General features: G+C 36.8%; 1 protein-coding gene across 1 annotated transcript in view; it reads left to right on the forward strand.

Annotated features, from left to right (window-relative positions):
• The window catches only part of LOC126366674 (cardioacceleratory peptide receptor), a 219,904-nt gene that overhangs the window by 35,810 nt on the left and 169,214 nt on the right, over positions 1-14,880 (forward strand). The window contains exon 2 of the mRNA XM_050009878.1: positions 9,432-9,473. The gene's annotated coding sequence lies outside the window, so the exon portion shown is untranslated. The remainder of the gene's footprint in view (positions 1-9,431; positions 9,474-14,880) is intronic.

Here is a 14,880-nt window from a genome sequence, read left to right on the forward strand (position 1 = left end):
GTCGGGGAGTTACTCAAATTTATAACAAACGATTAGAGAAGGACATAATGTACAGAAATCTGGAAAACGTATGGGCGTAGTACTTAACCATAACCTTACAAAATTCCGTGCAAACTCAGTCTTTTGATTAATTTGGTGTACTTATTTGGCAAAATAAAAATAGAACAAACTTGTAATATGACAAAAAATTGGAGCTAACACTTGTCACAAATCTAATATTTTAGCAACTTGGTCGATACATCCAAGTTACGACAAAATAATTAAATTACGATCTTAAAAATACTCAAATAATATTAGAAGAAGAATCCAAAGGGGGGGCGGAGCCGTTTTCTGTATTTCCGAATGCACATAACCAGGGTGCTTTCAAGGCCAGAGTGAACAGGCACCTTCTGGGCGAACTCGTTCCATCTTAGGCCTCGTCAGTGCCTTCGGGCAAGTCTGGGGCCAAGAGCAAACCCATCAAGGGTGAAAAAAAAAAAATCCGCCGAAATGATCGAAAATCGAAAACATGATATTAGAATTGAATTATGAATGGCAGTTGATTCCGACGACAACAAAGCTTGTCAAGGGTTGGAAAGACATTAAATTTTAAATCTGGAACTTAATGCTCCTCGTGGAATTCGGGATTCTGCGTCGACTGTAAATCTCAACGACTGTTCGTGTTTATTCGAGCATTATAGAGAAGAGAGACGACTATTTGTACATAATCATAGCACGTAGTTTGCACCTGCTATTCTATTGCTAAAACACCCGAATTGACAGGTGTCTTTCGATAACGCTCGAAATGTCTATTTCGAGAGCTCTAATTGAATTTGTCGAATATCTATAGACTTTGTAAGTTTATCTGTGTTATATTTGCTTCGTTGAGCTAAGGGATTATGTTCTGTCTAATTTTATGGATTTACCGATGGCCTACTTTGTACTTGTCACGTACTGTTGTTTTTTTTTTAAATCCATTTCTAGGATTTATTTTCAAACGATTGGTGGCATTTGTTCATAAAGGGAAAATTAAATCGAAAATGTCTGACTTGGATGAGATTTGAACCTGCAGCTCTTGTCAAGCTGGGATTAGCGTGTTAAAATTATTGATTAATTGTTTTCACTGTACAATAAACTGTATTTGATTTGATTTGAGTGCACGGTCTTCATTTTGTTCATGGGAATTTTAAGATCTACATCATCGACGACCATCTATCCGAAACAGTATTCGGCTTAGTGTTGACACACAGCAACAGTTTATTAGTGATAGGTTGCAAATTTAATGCCTAAAATATCGTAGGCATATACTATCCATTATAGACGGCGATATGGCTCACTACCTATCACGTCTAACAGAAAGCTTTGTACGGTGTGGGTACTTAGTACATCCTGCGATGGATTACCTAATTGTAATATAGTCATGAGCATAAGTTATACTATTGTCAGTTATGAGGAAATATGGGACATATTGATCAGTGAAAAGTGGGCATCGTTTCCTTTTTCCAATATATCGGAAAAAACGGCATACTTATAGGCATATTATCATATTACTGTTTTAGTTTCGTGATCCTTTGAACCACGAAATAAAAATAAGCGGCATAAAAACACGGAAGTTTTGTTTTAATATTCTGATCTTTTGTTATGTAGTAGATCAAAAAAATTATTGAATGGCAATATTGCATTTTTAAGAAGTCTGCTGTAAGTATATGAGGAACGAATTCAACGAGCATGTTATTTTTATTGTTAGTAAAACGCTTGTAACAATATCTTTTTCTTCAAATAAAATAATACTTATTAATTTTGCGCAGTTCGTTTAAAATTGTATGATATTGTGTATAAGGCATCCTCCGTGCCGTAACAGCCTCCGTGGTCTAGTGGTTAGAGCGTTAGGCTCACGATCTGGAGGTCCGGGTACGATTCCCGAAGGGGACATTGTCGAAATCACTTTATGAGACTGTCCTTTGTTTGGTAAGGACTTTTCAGGCTCGAATCACCTGATTGTCCAAAAAAGTAAGATGATTTCGTGCTTCGGAGGGCACGTTAAGTCGTTGGTCCCGGCTATTAGCCGTAAAAACACCTCCACCAACCCGCAGTGGAGCAGCGTGGTGGAGTATGCTCCATACCCTCTCCGGTTGATTGAGGGGAGACCTGTGCCCAGCAGTGGGACGTTATAAAGGCTGTTTATGTGTGTGTATTAGGCATCTAATGTCTTTATACATAAAGTCAGATGATGTAATTATGATGATACCTACAATGATGATCATGACCTAATAAGCCTATGAACGGCTCTATACTATTCTGTATGACGCGTATGACGCCATTGGCAACTGAACGAAGATGGTAGAAAATCGAGGTCAGTGGCCTGGAAGGACGTGTTCACTTACCATTAATGGATGAAGACGAATCACAAGGGAAACTTTGTGATTAACTTTTTTAAATTTGCCATTTTTCTTGAGATAATTATAAGGATTTGAGGAAAAATACACTGATGAGCTATGATATGGTGTATTGCCACACTTGTCGTCCTGGGAACTTTGAGTTACTTATTCTATCTTTCGATTCTTAAGATTCTTTCCAATTGCAATTTGTTGTCTCATAAAACTTTTAGTTCAAACCTCGCGATTTTGTATTCGTGATTTGTGTTCTGTATTTTTTTTTGTTGTGTTTGTATACGTTCTACTTCCACAATACTCCTTCTAAAAGATAATATGCAAATGAGCTGTTAAAGGAAACTGTCTGATTATTACCAGTATAATGAAGATCAAACAATCTCATTTGCATTTGTAAATATTTTGCTGAACATTAATTGTTATTGTTGTTAATTTCATTCTAGACAGCCTTTTTACGCACTTAGGGATTTCACCCGATATCAAATTTAGGGTGCCCAGTTGGGCCGGAACGTGAAACCCTAAAGGTCATATTCTTTGGAAACTCTTTGATAATTTATTATCTGATACGCTAGTGAGCCGTCTATTAGCCGTAAAAACACCTCCACCAACCCGCATTGGAGCAGCGTGGTGGAGTATGCTCCCCATTTGTCCGGTCAAGTAGTTAATGCCACCTGCGGCAAATCTACAATAAGTCACGTCAAAAAAATAATAAAAAAATCTCACGAACGTGTAATTAGACGGCTAAAATGATAAATATCGTTATGAACGCCAGGCTGATTTCTTGTCATTATAAGGTTCATCTTAAGACTTTATATCAACAGTGGCTGCACGTTGTCTTTAATTACTAAGAGAGTTTATGTATGTCTATGGTGGATCTTAAACTTGAAAAAATCAAGATCTTAGGATTTCGTATCAAACGTTCTTGCCAAGAACACACATACTCATTACTTTTGGCTCTGCCTGCTTATTGGGGATTACGGGCGTACGTTGATCCTTCGTAAGTACACTTTCGAAACTTCTAGAAAAACTCTAAACCCGGTTCTCTTCATTAGACAGTTCTAAGAATTTCGCCTTTTTGATCTTTTAGCAGAATTCGTTAGTAATCAGCGATAGATACTTCGAACTCTGCTGGCAGAATGATCAAGTTTCTTATAAACCTTTCGCCATGAACAAGTACATTCATTCGTTAGAAACACTATCGTATATTGTTTATTTACTTTTCGGAGAATCATCACTTATATACTAAACGCAGAAGAGCCAATTACAGTTTAAGTAAGTCAGACATTGATCATTAATTTGAGACTATGTACAACCGTAATTTTCTATGTATTGCGTTAAAATTGTATTAATGCTTTACATTTATTGCTAAATTCGTTTTTATTACTTTGCTACAGATCGCTTTTATTACGATATATATTGGATAGTCCTATTTAAAGGTCACCACATCATTATACAGATACTTCTGAGAAAGTCACTCGCGCCAGATTTCCGGTTGGAAACTTTTACATTCCGAAAATTCCAAGCTAAGGAATGACTGCCAATAAGGGAATACCAGCCCCATTACAGTTTTGGACGTATCACTTCTAAAATGAATTTCTCGGATAAGTGTCGCATTTCTCTGACGGTGTTTTCTTTCACCGTGTTTTTTGTGTTTTTTTAACGTAATTTTGTATTTTTTTGTAGGTTTGCCACACCGCATTAACAACTTGAAAAAATGGGAAGCGCTGTAGCAGAGTGCTTTTTGAATTTGAATGGAAGAGAATTTTAAAATTTAAAATGATTGGTGGTAAAAAGGAGAGGCCAGTATGTGCAGAGTTTGCACTCTGCTACAGTGCTGAGGGTTCCAACCTGGTACCTACTAAAATGTAAGACGACAGGCCTGTGTATATGTGATCAAGTACATAACGAAAATGAACTCGAGCGTTATTATTTACTAGACTAACATGCTTTGTTCACATACTTAATGTAGTATTATGTGCCACCGTAAAATCTGATTTGTTAAACGGATGCCTTTACCAGGAACTTTATACCTTAGCAGAATAATCTACGCTCACAAGTTCTTGAGTTCCATATCGTTTAGAGGTACTAACTCAGGTGCCAAAGGCTGGTTTAGGTACTTAGTATTCAGTACATGTCTGCAACTTACTCTAGATGGTCAGTTCTCACATAATTTGCCAACATATCGCCTCCAAGTTCAACTAACTCCTTGATTAATGCAGTGGGTTAAGTAGAGAAGAGATGGTACGTGTATAGAGCGATATAATATGATCAACACGTCTAAATGACCGTAATTTTAATTATTAAGAATACTTGAAGCAGATATTTTCGGGCAACCGAATTGAGCATCTAATCGAATCGAGCTCTGCTATCCACAAGTTGGTAGTGTGACTAGGGGTTGACGATCCAACGGTGTCATGTTGGTAGTTGTATATTTGCGTCGCGCTGTGTAAATTTCGTTAGCGCGTTCTAAAAAATCTATCAACGCCATCTGTTGTATATCCGAACTAGCTTGCCAACTAGTTGGGTCCGCTAGAAAATTGTCTCTTTTCGATGAAAATGGAGGAGGCGGGATATCACCGCGCGTAGCACCGGGACTCGCGCAGAAGAGGTTATTGTCAAGCATCTGTCGAAGGGACTCACAATGGACTCAAAAGTGCAGCAAACTTCCTGAAGCGTAAATAACCTAGTAATACGTTCTGAATAGAGAAACAAACGTTCTACAACCATAATTCAGTGTCTCTTTCTCCGATTACCTACATCTACCATTATAAAAGGCATCTGACAATTACGAAGAACCCACCGATGTTGGCCGCGGGACTTTACGTATTATCTCTCTAGTAACTAGTTCATATTGTTAGCCTTCTTTACTTTGCGTTAACTACAATTAACTCTCTCTCTTTATTTAAAAGCTGCGCTCTTGTAGGTGGAGTAATCCATTCCTCTCTTCTTCCCGCCAAATCCTTCACCTCCTGATACGACACGACCTGTACCTTTTATTTGTTAACTAAAAATATTTTTTTTTTATTTACTCATTCCTTTCTTTCTTTCTTTTATACTTACCAGCTATCAAGCCAGCTCTTACAATTTGACCCACACGTAAATTAAACACAGTTGTCGCGCCGCTCGAAATTTTCTCGTCCCAAAATGTAGGTGACGCTATCACTCTTCTGTAATCACCATACTTGTCGTATGCTAATCGCGCATGCGCTTCACGCCCCGCCAGTGCTAATTAGCAATGGTAATATCTTTCCGGGTCTGTGACGGGAAATTTATAGAGCGTTAGACGGTTTTGGGGGGTGTTGCAAGTTTATGATGCAGTTTATTGGGTTGGCGGTGATTGTAATAAGATTCTTGATTTCGTATTGCTTGTGTAAGTTTAGAGTGGGTAAGATATCCCACCGGTGCGGTTGACGTTTTCTAGAGGGAAAAAGCAGGAAAGAGAAAAAGAAAAAGCATAAAAATAAAGAAAAAAGAAAGCGGTCAGAGGTTTTCAATATCAGTTTGATTGATTAATTCAAATATCACCTCATAGACGATACCCTGAGCCTGTTGTCGTAAAATTTGTGCCGGGTGAAAATCCTCAGCGCTCTTCATTTGTCTGATGAAGTAGTAGCCATTTGAGGCAAATTTACAATAAGTCACGTCAAAAAGGGGTTGGTCAGATAATTTGTCTAAAACGGTCAATAGCTTTATCTACGACCATTGTGAGGTAGACTACTACAGGACGTGAGTGACATCGTAATGAATACTGACGGGGATGATTCAGACCATGATTTTGAGTTAATATCGTAGTGGAAATTTCCGTCGCAAAAGTATGAAACTGAAAATAAATTTATAGTGAATTTTCTGTTTTTGCGGTTCTTAACATAATACAGTATAATCATTTGACTTATTTGTGTAGTTTCATTTAAAATAATTTTAATTTATAATTTATTTAAATTTAGGTTTATACAGGGTGTTAGTAATCGACAATCGACATCGTAACGAAAACAGATTAATGATTCAGACTATTTTTCTGAGTATGGCACTGAAAATAACTAAAAAAAAAACTAAAAATTTGTTGAATTTTGCGATAGGAAATTCTAGTTGATATTAACTCAGAATTATGGTTTCAATCATCCCCTCATTTGTTATGGTTTCACTAACACCCACACTCGTATAGCCTGTACGTACTTGTACAGGGTGTTAGTGACATTGTATGTACGGTATCGGTACGATGACACTAACACCCTGTATGTGAGTTTTTATTTTCTTTTATATTACTATAAGTAATTTCTAAATAATTTGTACGCCTATGTATGTCTATCTATATAAAATTATATGTTCAATATCTCTTTCGTTACGTAGGTTAGGTGGAAGATATCTATACTTTAGAGACAAGCTTACTTGTACTGTCTGTTTTCTTTATATGTCCCTTTTGCCCGTTCTATTTTACAGATAAATAAATACATAAATAAACAATTTTCGTGTTTTAACAGCACACAGTTAATTTCACCAGAAACTGGTCTGTGGTTTCAAAGTCATATTTTACAATCTATCCGACCTGACCAGTGACAGTTGTCGTTAATCTAAGTCTAAGCTTTCAGGCTGTTCGAAAGCCCTAGACAATAAGGTCATCTATTTTCCTGTGTGACCAGTAGTACAACTGCTTGGTACAACTTTTGTACTACAGGGATTAATCGAAACAGGTTTTTTTTATTGTTTAAATAACTTAAGTGGACGCCACTAGGGGACTTCCCACTAAGCACTTTCTCTTGTGTGATGTAATTGCATTTCACAACTCGTGCAGTAGGGCTGGTATTAAACTAAAGTGTCTAAAATATTGTCAATGAGCATCGATGTTATATTTTATTATATATTATTTCGTTTTAGGTTTGACGCAATAGCGTCAATATTAGAAGACTGGCAGTGTCGCAGCAAAGTTGTGGCCATGGTGACAGACAATGCTCAAACAATGATTAAAGCTGCTGGAATATTGAAATTGAAACGTGCCATGTTTTGCCCATTCAATAAATTTGGTCATCAAGCACATTCTTTTGGAGCCGGAGTGTGCTGCATTAAAAGAATTGGTTGATAAATGAATGCTATCGTGACATATTTTAAACACAGTTCATTGGCTTCAAACCAATTAAAATGTATACAAAAGGATCTCAAAAAGAGCCAACTAAGACCTTTACATAAACAGCCTATACGTCCCACTGCTGGGCACAGACCTGTTTCTGTAAGACCTTTACTACATGTGGAGACGAGATGGAATAGTGCATTCCAAATGTTAAAAAGAATTGGTGAAATAAGAGATGAATGTTGCTGGCAACACAAGTATAAAAATAATTAATTAATATTTTTTGGTATGGCAATGTTGTAAGTCTCGAATGGCCGACGCCTCCCGCGAAAGTGTAAAAGTGTATTTTTAAAAAAAAATAATTATATAGTGAAAAGTAACAATCTGGTGTTTTGCTGCAGTTGGATTTAGAACCCTCGACCTCTCACCATCTACATATACAGTCCACACAAAACAAGAACCGAACAATGAAGTAACACTCACTCTAAATAAAAACCCGAAAGCGCCAAATAATCTTACCGATGAGGAATACACATTCCTTGCAGAAGTGATTAAAGTATTTGAGTCCATTGATGTGTGCACAGAAGCTGTATCGGGCGAAACATACACCACCCTGTCTTTGATAATACCATTGATAATAGGCATGTTGATGCATTTTGCGCAGTTGGACAAAGAACCATTATTAGAGTCCACTAAAACTATTCTTGAAACTATAAAAAAATATATTGGAACGAAGATCAAACCGTACGAAACACGTACTCCATGTATTGTTGCTGAACCCCCAACTTAAAAAATATGGTTTTAAAACCAGCTCACAAGTCGAAAAAGCCGTGAATATTGTTCAAAAAGAATATTCTTCTTACTTATCAGCGCAAAACAAATAAGCATCTGCAAAAAAGCAGCTGTCTGTGTGCATCAGCGCCATCAGATTCTGCAGAACCAGGGTCATCCAACGAAGCAATAGCACCACCAAAAAAAGCAAAGCTGAATTTACTTTCATATCTTCAAGTATCACGTTCCTGCAGCTCAAGTGCTACTGCAGATGCAATAGTTGATATCAATCAGTACCTTTCTAAGCCAATTATTGATAAATCAGAATATCCTATTGAATACTGGCATTTTAATCGAAGCAGTTAAAAAATATTGCATTAAAATACATGTGCATACCGGGAACATCCACGCCGGCCGAAAGAATTTTTTTCAATGGCTGGGCAAAGTGGCGAACATATCAACGAAATTCTTTTTATCAAACAAAATCACACGTTACTGGATTAATATCATGAATAAGCACTAACTTCTTTTTTTGATTATAATAATATTTTTATAAAATTTATACCCAATTAAAAACAAAAGTTAACATGTAAAAAAAAAACAATAAATTTATGTTTTTGGTTAAAGATACTAAACGTGGGCGTCCCAATGGTTGGATCAAATTAAGGATAAAAATAACGCATTAAAATGAAAAGCGTGAAAGGTGGGGAGGGTTATAAACGAATTATAATTTGAGAATTCTAATTTTCGAAACTGCTGATATTCCAGCAGTTCTGACGTTTACTAAATATTATGCCAATAAACACATACCATACATATACACTCTCCGGTTGATTGAGAGGAGGCCTGTGCCCAGCAGTGGGACGTATATAGGCTATTTATGTTGGCCAACGTTCATACCACGTTGAACACACCGGTTCTCGTCAATAAACACAAAACTCGTTAATTAAATCTTTTAATATGTTAATTAAGAATTTTAGCTTGTTTCTTATTTGTACGACATAATAAATATGTCGTTTGTTTGCGAAACTATGGGATAGTGATGATAATCCCATACAAAACTGAAAATGCTTACAGCGCCTACGGTGCGAAAGAATCTGTGTCAGCTTTCAGCTTACTTTTTTATTTGTATCGCGTAAAAACACGTTTTGACTAACTTTATTTCTTCCGATATTTTTCATAAATCATGATTTACATTGTACCTATATTATAAATACTTCATTTTTCAGGTACTTGGCGTTATTCATGTGGCGAATATAATCCTAATACTGGTGAGTGATATACTGACTTTCTATAGATATAAGTTCTTATAATTTTTATTTTATTAGGACACGTAACAGTCTACTAATTCGACTACAGACAGACACACACATTGAACTTTGACTGAACGTTAACGTTAATATTATGTAGTTTTATATAAAAGGAACAATTTAAAAATATAAGTAAATAAAAACTTCTTTTACTTTTCTTATTTTTTATGTTTTTTAAAGACGCTACTACGGGTAGATCATGGAGAATCAAATCTACTGTGACATTTCCTAATACCTAGCTAAACAGAAAAATTAAAATAATAATACATAATAAAATCGTTATTTTGTACAGCTCTATTCTATCTAGTTCACGATTTCGCACTGACCTCAGGAAAGTTGAATAACCTCAACAGCTGATTACTAAAGTTTTATAATCCCTTGATAGATATTTTCTACCAACGTTGGTTTTAAAGTTTGATACTCAATCACTCTCGGATTAGCTATTAAATAAACATAATTTCATTCCAAATGTTTGCCTGTCGCCTCTATATAAAAATCTCATTCTGTTTGTCGCCTTACTGTATAAGTATGAGCGAGATAGACAGTCCGCGCGCTACCCTTTACTCCTTAGCGGCTTACGGACATGTAGACTAAAGTAAGACCCAGAGGGGGTGAGGTAAACCTAGCACGGCGTCGGATAGGAATTAGTGCGGGGCGAAGAGTTACTGTTCTATACCTAGTATTATTGTTTATGCTATGGTATTACTTGAATTACTAACACCAAGGAGATAATGCTCTACTATTTCACTGTGCGAAGGAGGAATGCAGCGTTCACCATGCTGTTTCGATGTTTGAACTTTCTAAGTATGTGGTTAACCCGGCTGTCAAAGTTTGCAAGTTAACACGCTTCAAACGGACCACTAATTTGACTTTTGAGTACTTGCTGCCGTTAGCGGGAGGTATTTGTTTTCATTCTGTCATTTACTATGTTCTTCTTCTTCTATCGTATGGGTTGTGAGGTGATTACTAACCCCATCATCCCTGGTGTCAGGGTTATTATTAAGCCGCCATAGGCCCCTGACATGAGTCATGTAACGACTACGTACTTACATCAGTAAGAACTAACCGGGACCAACGGCTTAACGTGCCTTCCGAAGCACGGATCATCTTACTTTTTGGACAATCAGGTGATCAGCCTGTAATCTCCTAACCAAACTAGGGATCACAAAGTGATTTTTGTGATTTTTCCCCACCGGGAATCGAACCCGAGACCTCCGGGATCGTGAGCACATCGCTCAACCACTACTTACGATGTTAACATACGTATATATCTATCTACTCTCGGTTGCAATCCTAAGGAGATGAGAAAAAAGTAAGTATAACAATATATGGGTTCAGAGGGGCCTTCTTCGCTATAACACATCTGTAGTCGAAGTAATTTAACTAAAGTTTAGGCAGTGAATAAACTGATAATTTCAAGAAACAATAGTGTTATTTCCTGTACTTACACACCATCTTAATTTTATTTTAAGTTATACCTGACATTTTCTTATCCGCTGAAAAAGAAAATAGGCGGGTAATCGCCAGGCATATTATTTTACGACTGCTTGTCTGACCTTTTAACCCGCGAAGGGGAAACCAGCCCAATATAAGTAGGTTAGGTTAGCAGCCGTCCATAGCATAAACATAAATGATAATTTTCATGTTCATCAATTATTTGACTTATCGTGAATTTGAATTTGAATTTATCACATACCTCATACGTATGTTTCAAACAACTTATGACATGTCATTGTCACGAAATGATGCTTTTTTAATTACTATAAGTACTGTCCAAAACCTATAATAACAAACAATTCATAAATGACATGACAAAGAATACGATTTGTCAAATAATCAGAAACATATAAATTATAGTAAATTTGTCACATCCAATTAGACGCTTAAGTGTTCTGAGTCTGACCTGGGGGGTTAAAAAGGCCACATCGAAGCAATTCATCTAAGAAAGCAATATTGCAATTTGATATTTCAATTCAATTACTTAAAAATATTTATTTCGGAAACTAGTCCATATTTAGTTAGTAACAAAAAGCATATAAAAGTAAGTGCGCAGTGCAAACAAATGTCAAATAGCAATATTGCTTTCTTAGATGAATTGCTTCGATGTGGCCATTTTAAGCCCCTTGGTCAAAACGAACCCATTACACTACCGCACATTGCGCTATTGCATTGCCGCGTTGCACAGCCACTGATGGGCGTTGGACCAGGTAAGACGCAAACACAAACCTATAATTGTGATTTTACTAAGCATTTTAAAATTAAAATTAAGTTGTTTTTGAAACATACGACGGAATTGCATGGCGAGAATACCTCCGTTACAAACAAATACGGCGAAAGCCGAGACTTACCATATTAAGTAAGTACCTATAAGGTTTCCATTTTTCCGATCAAGGTAAAATAACAAGTTATTGAGATTTTTTCTATAGAGCGATAACAATATCGGAAGCTTTTGAGAAGGGTACACGTTTGTAGACACTAGATCGGATATTGGACCCTTTCATTTTCTTCCAGTCAAGAATTTTCATTCCAGGGTATTCACCCTTTAGGCTCAAGCTCAGTTCCTGACTATCTTTACGAAATTGATCTTTCCAGACCTAAATAAAGAAAAAAATGAATCAAAAGTTTCTGACTCGGACGGGATTTTTGCTTTGCTTGATTTCTTGCACCACCAGCTCAGTCCGGACACTCGATACAAAAATCTCGTTCTTACCGTTTGCCGCTTTACCCCGCACATGCGAGGATATTATGGGACCGACTCGATAATCCAAACAGACATACACACACACACAAACAGACAGTACTGTCTGTCTCGCATTTATACCTGTATTAATTTCTTTTATAATACGTTAGTATTATAATATACGGGGTGTAAATGATATCGTAACGAATACTGAGGGGGATGATGCAGACCATGATTCTGAGTTGATATCAAGTGGAATTTTCCGTCGCAAAATTCATGTTTTTTTTTTAGTTTTTTTAAATTATTTTCAATTCTATAGGTACTTTTGCGATACTATAATATATTAGTATTACTATACAGGGTGTTAGTGACGTCGTAACGAAAACTTTGAGGGATGATTGAGACCATGATTCTGAGATGATATGAAGTAGAATTTTCCGTCGCAAAAGTATGGAACAGAAAATAATAAAAAGAAAAACAAAAATTGTCATGAATTTTCCGACGGAAAATTGCACTTGATATTAACTCAGAATAATCAGCTGTCTCATCCCCCTCAGTATTCGTTACGATGTCACTTACACCCCGCACAAGTACATACTGTACCCATACAAGTAGGTATGGGTGTTAGTGACACCGTAACGAATACTGAGGGGGATGATTCAGACCATGATTCTGAGTTGATATCAAGTGGAATTTTCCGTCGGAAAATTCATGTCAATTTTTGTTTTTCTTTTTATTATTTTCTGTTCCATACTTTTGCGACGGAAAATTCTACTTCATATCATCTCAGAATCATGGTCTCAATCATCCCTCAAAGTTTTCGTTACGACGTCACTAACACCCTGTATCATCATCATCAGCCCATTAACGTCCCCACTGCTGGGGCACGGGCCTTCCCTATGGATGGATAGGGAGATCGGACCTTAAACCATCACGTGGGCCCAGTGCGGATTGATGGTTATTAACGACTGCTAATGCAGCCGGGACCAACGGCTTAACGTGCCTTCCGAAGCACGGAGGAGCTCGAGATGAAAACTTTTTTTGTGGTCACCCATCCTATGACCGGCCTTTGCGAAAGTTGCTTAACTTCAACAATCGCAGACCGAGCACGTTTACCGCTGCGCCACTGAGCTCCTCAGTATACCTGTATAGTAATACTAATATATTATAGTAATACTTAATGTTAATTAAGTATTTATGTATAAGTTTTGTGATATACATATTTATTTATGTACTTGCACCTAAAGTCTATTTTAAGTAATTTGGTAATATTTAATCTATTTATGAATATTAACGCATATTTATGAAACACGACGTTCATTCCTCACTCAGCAGGGTCCACATAATACCAGCGTCGTGGTTCACGCCGCAACTTGTGCTGAGTGAGGTCCTTTTATCTCAGGACATCCACCACCACCTTATGATTATGAACATCCTCCTATGCTTTATGTAATTGTTTTGTGAAAAATTTTAAGTGATGTTATTGTCTTGTCTTTGTGTGTGGCGTCCTTTCATATAATTATAATAAACAAAATCAATTCTATTCTTATTCTATTTATTCCTATTGATAATCAAATCGGTTCCATAATTTCATTCTGGTAGAATAGACTAAAGAATAAAACTACGTGTAGAACGACAACTCGGCCACTGATCTCACCCCCTCTGGGTCTTACTTTAGTCATATTCTATGCTTTAGTCTTAAATAAGCGATTATTACATTACCCTGTCCACCAGGCTTACTGCGTCAAGGTCACCCGATCAGATCGTGTAGTCTAATAGCAAATCGGCGGGGCGTAACCATGGTAACCACCGCTCAAAAGTGTCAGCTCACATTTTAAGGTTAGCCCAGCTGACGTCATCACACCCTGCGTTGCCATTTTGTAAAAAAATAAATTACCCACGACCATTGTTTTGCTTTGCAAGGAAATTTTGAACATTTAGTAAAAGAGTTACTTACAGTTTTAATGATTTTTATATAATATATGTGACAAGTAATAGTAATTAAATACATTAGTCAGTAATTCACTTAATTTTCAATAATAAAAACGTCCTTGGAAAGTTGGAGATACCAATTTCATTCACTGTCATGTTATGTCTTAGGATTGAGAATACCTGATTTTCTTATACCATTGTAACTACGATCTCGAGCAAGTTGATGGGAGTTACCATGGTAACCGCCCGTGACCTTGACGCATGTAGCCCGAATGACAGTCAAGAGCAATATCACGTACCCACTTTACAACTCTGTCGCACTATCATATTTGACATTTAATGAGACTTACGGTTCAATTTGTCAAAAAAGTTAATGTGACATGGTTTCAAAGTGTATACTTATTAGTACTCGTGACCAGACAGGGTAATGTAATAACCGCTATAGAAAGCGCGGACTATCTGTCTTGCTTACATTTATGCGTCATTAACTTTTCGAATATAATGTCCACAGTGACTACCTAAATGGCGTAATGCGAGTATCCAAACGGACTCATAGTAACAGTGGTTAGGAACGCGACCACTCGGCCATCGCTACACAACGGTCAATCAATTACATAGTAATTAGGGTACTGTCGTGTCGTAGTACAGGACCCGAGAACTTTTGTAGCGCTATTTGTCTAGGTATAATTACGAAACGTTAGTAGGCGAAAAGGAAAATTTAGATTTTTTCCATAGTGTTTATTATACCTACTAGAA

This window comes from Pectinophora gossypiella, chromosome 5 (assembly GCF_024362695.1).
Source record: "Pectinophora gossypiella chromosome 5, ilPecGoss1.1, whole genome shotgun sequence".
In the NCBI taxonomy this organism is placed as follows: domain Eukaryota; kingdom Metazoa; phylum Arthropoda; class Insecta; order Lepidoptera; family Gelechiidae; genus Pectinophora; species Pectinophora gossypiella.